The sequence below is a fragment of the Rhinoderma darwinii genome, chromosome 7 (assembly GCF_050947455.1).
Source record: "Rhinoderma darwinii isolate aRhiDar2 chromosome 7, aRhiDar2.hap1, whole genome shotgun sequence".
In the NCBI taxonomy this organism is placed as follows: domain Eukaryota; kingdom Metazoa; phylum Chordata; class Amphibia; order Anura; family Rhinodermatidae; genus Rhinoderma; species Rhinoderma darwinii.
The window spans coordinates 1,692,886-1,701,298 of NC_134693.1; positions in this window are offsets into that span (position 1 = coordinate 1,692,886).

Below are 8,413 nucleotides of genomic sequence, written 5' to 3' on the forward strand. Positions count from 1 at the left end.
ATACAGGTAGTATATACAGGTGGTACATACAGGTGGTGTATACAGGTGGTACATACAGGTGGTGTATACAGGTGGTACATACAGGTGGTGTATACAGGTGGTACATACAGGTGGTGTATACAGGTGGTACATACAGGTGGTGTATACAGGTGGTACATACAGGTGGTACATACAGGTGGTGTATACAGGTGGTACATACAGGTGGTGTATACAGGTGGTACATACAGGTAGTGTATACAGGTGGTACATACAGGTAGTGTATACAGGTGGTGTATACAGGTGGTACATACAGGTGGTGTATACAGGTGGTACATACAGGTAGTGTATACAGGTGGTGTATACAGGTGGTACATACAGGTGGTGTATACAGGTGGCACATACAGGTGGTGTATACAGGTGGTACATACAGGTAGTGTATACAGGTGGTACATACAGGTAGTGTATACAGGTGGTGTATACAGGTGGTACATACAGGTGGTACATACAGGTGGTACATACAGGTAGTGTATACAGGTGGTACATACAGGTGGCGTATACAGGTGGTACATACAGGTGGTGTATACAGGTGGTACATACAGGTGGTGTATACAGGTGGTACATACAGGTGGTGTATACAGGTGGTACATACAGGTAGTGTATACAGGTTGTACATACAGGTGGTACATACAGGTGGTACATACAGGTGGTACATACAGGTGGTGTATACAGGTGGTACATACAGGTGGTACATACAGGTAGTGTATACAGGTGGTACATACAGGTGGTGTATACAGGTGGTACATACAGGTGGTACATACAGGTAGTATATACAGGTGGTACATACAGGTGGTGTATACAGGTGGTACATACAGGTGGTGTATACAGGTGGTACATACAGGTAGTGTATACAGGTGGTACATACAGGTAGTGTATACAGGTGGTGTATACAGGTGGTAAATACAGGTGGTGTATACAGGTGGTACATACAGGTAGTGTATACAGGTGGTGTATACAGGTGGTACATACAGGTGGTGTATACAGGTGGTACATACAGGTGGTACATACAGGTGGTGTATACAGGTGGTGTATACAGGTGGTACATACAGGTAGTGTATACAGGTGGTGTATACAGGTGGTACATACAGGTGGTGTATACAGGTGGTACATACAGGTGGTACATACAGGTAGTGTATACAGGTGGTACATACAGGTGGTGTATACAGGTGGTACATACAGGTAGTGTATACAGGTGGTACATACAGGTGGTGTATACAGGTGGTACATACAGGTGGTGTATACAGGTGGTACATACAGGTGGTGTATACAGGTGGTGTATACAGGTGGTACATACAGGTGGTGTATACAGGTGGTATATACAGGTGGTGTATACAGGTGGTACATACAGGTAGTGTATACAGGTGGTACATACAGGTAGTATATACAGGTGGTACATACAGGTGGTGTATACAGGTGGTACATACAGGTGGTGTATACAGGTGGTACATACAGGTGGTGTATACAGGTGGTACATACAGGTGGTGTATACAGGTGGTACATACAGGTAGTGTATACAGGTGGTGTATACAGGTGGTACATACAGGTGGTGTATACAGGTGGTACATACAGGTGGTACATACAGGTGGTGTATACAGGTGGTGTATACAGGTGGTACATACAGGTAGTGTATACAGGTGGTGTATACAGGTGGTACATACAGGTGGTGTATACAGGTGGTACATACAGGTGGTACATACAGGTAGTGTATACAGGTGGTACATACAGGTGGTGTATACAGGTGGTACATACAGGTAGTGTATACAGGTGGTACATACAGGTGGTGTATATAGGTGGTACATACAGGTGGTGTATACAGGTGGTACATACAGGTGGTGTATACAGGTGGTGTATACAGGTGGTACATACAGGTGGTGTATACAGGTGGTATATACAGGTGGTGTATACAGGTGGTACATACAGGTAGTGTATACAGGTGGTACATACAGGTAGTGTATACAGGTGGTGTATACAGGTGGTACATACAGGTGGTGTATACAGGTGGTACATACAGGTAGTTTATACAGGTGGTACATACAGGTAGTGTATACAGGTGGTGTATACAGGTGGTACATACAGGTGGTGTATACAGGTGGTACATACAGGTGGTACATACAGGTAGTGTATACAGGTGGTACATACAGGTGGTACATACAGGTAGTGTATACAGGTGGTACATACAGGTGGCGTATACAGGTGGTACATACAGGTGGTGTATACAGGTGGTACATACAGGTAGTGTATACAGGTGGTGCATACAGGTGGTACATACAGGTGGTGTATACAGGTGGTACATACAGGTGGTGTATACAGGTGGTACATACAGGTAGTGTATACAGGTGGTACATACAGGTAGTGTATACAGGTGGTGTATACAGGTGGTACATACAGGTGGTGTATACAGGTGGTACATACAGGTGGTACATACAGGTAGTGTATACAGGTGGTACATACAGGTGGTGTATACAGGTGGTACATACAGGTGGTGTATACAGGTGGTACATACAGGTGGTGTATACAGGTGGTACATACAGGTGGTACATACAGGTGGTACATACAGGTAGTGTATACAGGTGGTACATACAGGTAGTGTATACAGGTGGTACATACAGGTGGTGTATACAGGTGGTACATACAGGTGGTGTATACAGGTGGTGTATACAGGTGGTACATACAGGTAGTGTATACAGGTGGTACATAGAGGTGGTGTATACAGGTGGTGTATACAGGTGGTACATACAGGTGGTGTATACAGGTGGTACATACAGGTAGTGTATACAGGTGGTACATACAGGTAGTGTATACAGGTGGTGTATACAGGTGGTACATACAGGTGGTGTATACAGGTGGTACATACAGGTGGTGTATACAGGTGGTACATACAGGTAGTGTATACAGGTGGTGTATACAGGTGGTACATACAGGTGGTGTATACAGGTGGTACATACAGGTAGTGTATACAGGTGGTACATACAGGTAGTGTATACAGGTGGTACATACAGGTGGTGTATACAGGTGGTACATACAGGTGGTGTATACAGGTGGTACATACAGGTGGTGTATACAGGTGGTACATACAGGTGGTGTATACAGGTGGTACATACAGGTGGTGTATACAGGTGGTACATACAGGTGGTGTATACAGGTGGTGTATACAGGTGGTACATACAGGTGGTGTATACAGGTGGTACATACAGGTGGTGTATACAGGTGGTACATACAGGTAGTGTATACATGTGGTACATACAGGTAGTGTATACAGGTGGTACATACAGGTGGTGTATACAGGTGGTACATACAGGTGGTGTATACAGGTGGTGCATACAGGTGGTGTATACAGGTGGTACATGCAGGTGGTGTATACAGGTGGTGCATGCAGGTAGTGTATACAGGTGGTACATACAGATGGTGTAAACAGGTGGTACATACAGGTGGTGTTTTCAGGTGGTACATACAGGTGGTGTATCTTCCTCCTCATCTTCCCCTTTTTACTCCTCATCCTCCTCCTCATCTTTCTCCTCATCCTCATCTTTACTCCACATCTTCCTCCTCATCTTTCTCATCTTCCTCTTTTTTTACTCCTAATCTTCCTCCTACTCTTTCTCATCTTTCTCCTCATCTTCCTCATCGTCCTTTTTACTCCTCATCTTCCTCCTCATTTTTCTGCTCATCTTCCTCTTTTTACTTCTCATCTTCCTCCTAATCTTCCTCCTCATCGTCCTCTATTTACTCCTCATCCTCCTTTTTTTACTTATCTTTCTCCTCTTTTTACTCATCTTCCTCCTCCTTTTTTTACTCATCTTCCTCCTCATCTTCCTCCTCGTCTTTCTCCTCATCTTCCTCTCTTTTGACTTCTCATCTTCCTTCTCGTCTTTCTCCTCATCTTCCTCTCTTTTTACTTCTCATCTTCCTCCTCATCTTCCTCTCTTTTTACTTCTCATCTTCCTCCTTATCTTCCTCTCTTTTTACTCCTCATCTTCCTCTTTTAACTTCTCATCTTCCTCTTTTTACTTCTCATCTTCCTCCTCATCTTCCTCTCTTTTTACTCCACATCTTCCTCTTTTTACTTCTCATCGTCCTCCTCATCTTCCTCTCTTTTTACTCCTCATCTTCCTCTTTTTACTTCTCATCTTCCTCTTTTTACTTCTCATCTTCCACTCTTTTTACTTCTCATCTTCCTCTATTTTTACTCCTCAACTTCCTCTTTTTACTTCTCATCTTCCTCCTCATCTATACATACAGGTAGTGTATACAGGTGGTACATACAGGTGGCGTATACAGGTGGTACATACAGGTGGTGTATACAGGTGGTACATACAGGTAGTGTATACAGGTGGTGTATACAGGTGGTGTATACAGGTGGTACATACAGGTGGTGTATACAGGTGGTACATACAGGTGGTGTATACAGGTGGTACATACAGGTGGTATACAGGTGTATACATGTGGTACATACAGGTAGTGTATACAGGTGGTACATACAGGTGGTGTATACAGGTGGTGCATACAGGTGGTACATGCAGGTGGTGTATACAGGTGGTGCATGCAGGTAGTGTATACAGGTGGTACATACAGATGGTGTAAACAGGTGGTACATACAGGTGGTGTTTTCAGGTGGTACATACAGGTGGTGTATCTTCCTCCTCATCTTCCCCTTTTTACTCCTCATCCTCCTCCTCATCTTTCTCCTCATCCTCATCTTTACTCCACATCTTCCTCCTCATCCTCATCTTTCTCATCTTCCTCTTTTTTTACTCCTCATCTTCCTCCTACTCTTTCTCGTCTTTCTCCTCATCTTCCTCTCTTTTGACTTCTCATCTTTCTCCTCATCTTCCTCTTTTTACTTCTCATCTTCCTCCTCATCTTCCTCTCTTTTTACTTCTCATCTTCCTCCTTATCTTCCTCTCTTTTTACTCCTCATCTTCCTCTTTTAACTTCTCATCTTCCTCTTTTTACTTCTCATCTTCCTCCTCATCTTCCTCTCTTTTTACTCCACATCTTCCTCTTTTTACTTCTCATCGTCCTCCTCATCTTCCTCTCTTTTTACTCCTCATCTTCCTCTTTTTACTTCTCATCTTCCTCTTTTTACTTCTCATCTTCCTCTCTTTTTACTTCTCATCTTCCTCTCTTTTTACTCATCTTCCTTTTTTTACTTCTCATCTTCCTCTATTTTTACTCCTCATCTTCCTCTTTTTACTTCTCATCTTCCTCCTCATCTTCCTCTCTTTTTACTCCTCATCTTCGTCTTTTTACTTCTCATCGTCCTCCTGATCTTCCTCTTTTTACTCCTCGTCTTTCTCCTCATCTTCCTCTTTTTACTTCTCATCGTCCTCCTCATCTTCCTCTCTTTTTACTCCTCATCTTCCTCTTTTTACTCATCTTCCTCTCTTTTTACTCCTCATCTTTCTCTCTTTTTACTCATCTTCCTCTTTTTACTTCTCATCGTCCTCCTCATCTTCCTCTCTTTTTACTCCTCGTCTTCCTCTCTTTTTACTTCTCATCTTCCTCTCTTTTTACTCATCTTCTTTTACTTCTCATCGTCCTCCTCATCTTCCTCTCTTTTGACTTCTCATCTTCCTCTCTTTTGACTTCTCATCTTCCTCTTTTTACTTCTCATCTTTCTCCTCATCTTCCTCTCTTTTTACTCCTCATCTTCCTCTTTTTACTTCTCATCGTCCTCCTCATCTTCCTCTCTTTTTACTCCTCATCTTCCTCTCTTTTTACTTCTCATCTTCCTCTCTTTTTACTCATCTTCCTCTTTTTACATCTCATCTTCCTCTCTTTTTACTCCTCATCTTTCTCTTTTTACTTCTCATCTTCCTCTCTTTTTACTCCTCATCGTCCTCCTCATCTTCCTCTCTTTTTACTCATCTTCCTCTTTTTACTTCTCATCTTCCTCCTCATCTTCCTCTCTTTTTACTCATCTTCCTCTCTTTTTACTCATCTTCCTCTTTTTACTTCTCATCGTCCTCCTCATCTTCCTCTTTTTACTCCTCATCTTCCTCTTTTTACTCCTCATCTTCCTCTTTTTACTCCTCATCTTTCTCTCTTTTTACTCATCTTCCTCTTTTTACTTCTCATCGTCCTCCTCATCTTCCTCTTTTTACTCCTCGTCTTCCGCTCTTTTTACTTCTCATCGTCCTCTCTTTTGACTTCTCATCTTTCTCCTCATCTTCCTCTTTTTACTTCTCATCTTTCTCCTCATCTTCCTCTCTTTTTACTCATCTTCCTCTTTTTACTTCTCATCGTCCTCATCTTCCTCTCTTTTTACTCCTCATCTTCCTCTCTTTTTACTTCTCATCTTCCTCTCTTTTTACTCATCTTCCTCTTTTTACTTCTCATCTTCCTCTCTTTTTACTCCTCATCTTTCTCTCTTTTTACTCCTCATCTTCCTCTTTTTACTTCTCATCTTCCTCTTTTTACTCCTCATCTTCCTCTTTTTACTTCTCATCTTCCTCTCTTTTTACTCATCTTCCTCTTTTTACTCATCTTCCTCTTTTTACTTCTCATCTTCCTCTCTTTTTACTCCTCATCTTCCTCTTTTTACTTCTCATCTTCCTCTCTTTTTACTCATCTTCCTCTTTTTACTTCTCATCGTCCTCCTCATCTTCCTCTCTTTTTACTCATCTTCCTCTTTTTACTCCTCATCTTCCTCTTTTTACTTCTCATCTTCCTCCTCATCTTCCTCTCTTTTTACTCATCTTCCTCTCTTTTTACTCCTCATCTTCCTCTTTTTACTTCTCATCGTCCTCCTCATCTTCCTCTCTTTTTACTCCTCATCTTTATCTTTTTACTCCTCATCTTCCTCTCTTTTTACTCATCTTCCTCTTTTTACTTCTCATCGTCCTCATCTTCCTCTCTTTTTACTCCTCGTCTTCCTCTCTTTTGACTTCTCATCTTTCTCCTCATCTTCCTCTTTTTACTTCTCATCTTCCTCCTCATCTTCCTCTCTTTTTACTCCTCGTCTTTCTCTTTTTACTCCTCATCTTCCTCTCTTTTTACTCCTCGTCTTCCTCTCTTTTGACTTCTCATCTTCCTCTCTTTTGACTTCTAATCTTTCTCCTCATCTTCCTCTTTTTACTCCTCATCTTCCTCTTTTTACTCCTCATCTTCCTCTCTTTTTACTCCTCATCTTTCTCTCTTTTTACTCATCTTCCTCTTTTTACTTCTCATCGTCCTCCTCATCTTCCTCTCTTTTTACTCCTCATCTTCCTCTCTTTTTACTTCTCATCTTCCTCTTTTTACTTCTCATCTTCCTCTTTTTACTTCTCATCTTCCTCTCTTTTTACTCATCTTCCTCTTTTTACTTCTCATCTTCCTCTCTTTTTACTCCTCATCTTTCTCTCTTTTTACTCCTCATCTTCCTCTTTTTACTTCTCATCTTCCTCTTTTTACTCATCTTCCTCTTTTTACTTCTCATCTTCCTCCTCATCTTCCTCTCTTTTTACTCCTCATCTTCCTCTTTTTACTTCTCATCGTCCTCCTCATCTTCCTCTCTTTTTACTCATCTTCCTCTTTTTACTCCTCATCTTCCTCTTTTTACTTCTCATCTTCCTCTTTTTACTCCTCATCTTCCTCTTTTTACTTCTCATCTTCCTCTTTTTACTTCTCATCTTCCTCTCTTTTTACTCCTCATCTTCCTCTTTTTACTCCTCGTCTTTCTCCTCATCTTCCTCCTCATCTTCCTCTTTTTACTCCTCGTCTTTCTCCTCATCTTCCTCTCTTTTTACTCCTCGTCTTTCTCCTCATCTTCCTCCTCATCTTCCTCTCTTTTTACTCCTCGTCGTCCTCCTCATCTTTCTCTCTTTTTACTCCTCATCTTCCTCTTTTTACTCCTCATCTTCCTCTCTTTTTACTCCTCGTCTTTCTCCTCATCGTCCTCCTCATCTTCCTCTTTTTACTCCTCGTCTTTCTCCTCATCGTCCTCCTCATCTTCCTCTCTTTTTACTCCTCGTCTTTCTCCTCATCGTCCTCCTCATCTTCCTCTCTTTTTTCTCCTCGTCTTTCTCCTCATCGTCCTCCTCATCTTCCTCTCTTTTTACTCCTCGTCTTTCTCCTCATCTTCCTCCTCTTTTCCTTCGTTATTCTTTGTCCGCCGTTTGCGCCGCTTTGACTTCCCTGAACCGTTTTTTTCCCCTTTGTCCCTCTTAGTAACTGCAACAGCCATTCAGAAGCGCCGCCCAGCTGATTTGACAGTTGATTGGCTGCTGTGGATAAGGGGCGGTGTAGAGAGATGTTCTCGTCTCCTAAGCTCTCGCGCTCTCCAGGCAGACAAAGACAGCGAGCTGAGGTAACGCCCCGCCCATGGACACCTTCCAGCCAATGAGCGCTCTCCTTCGCTCCCCACCGGCTTCCACTCCAGCCAATAGTTCTCTTACTC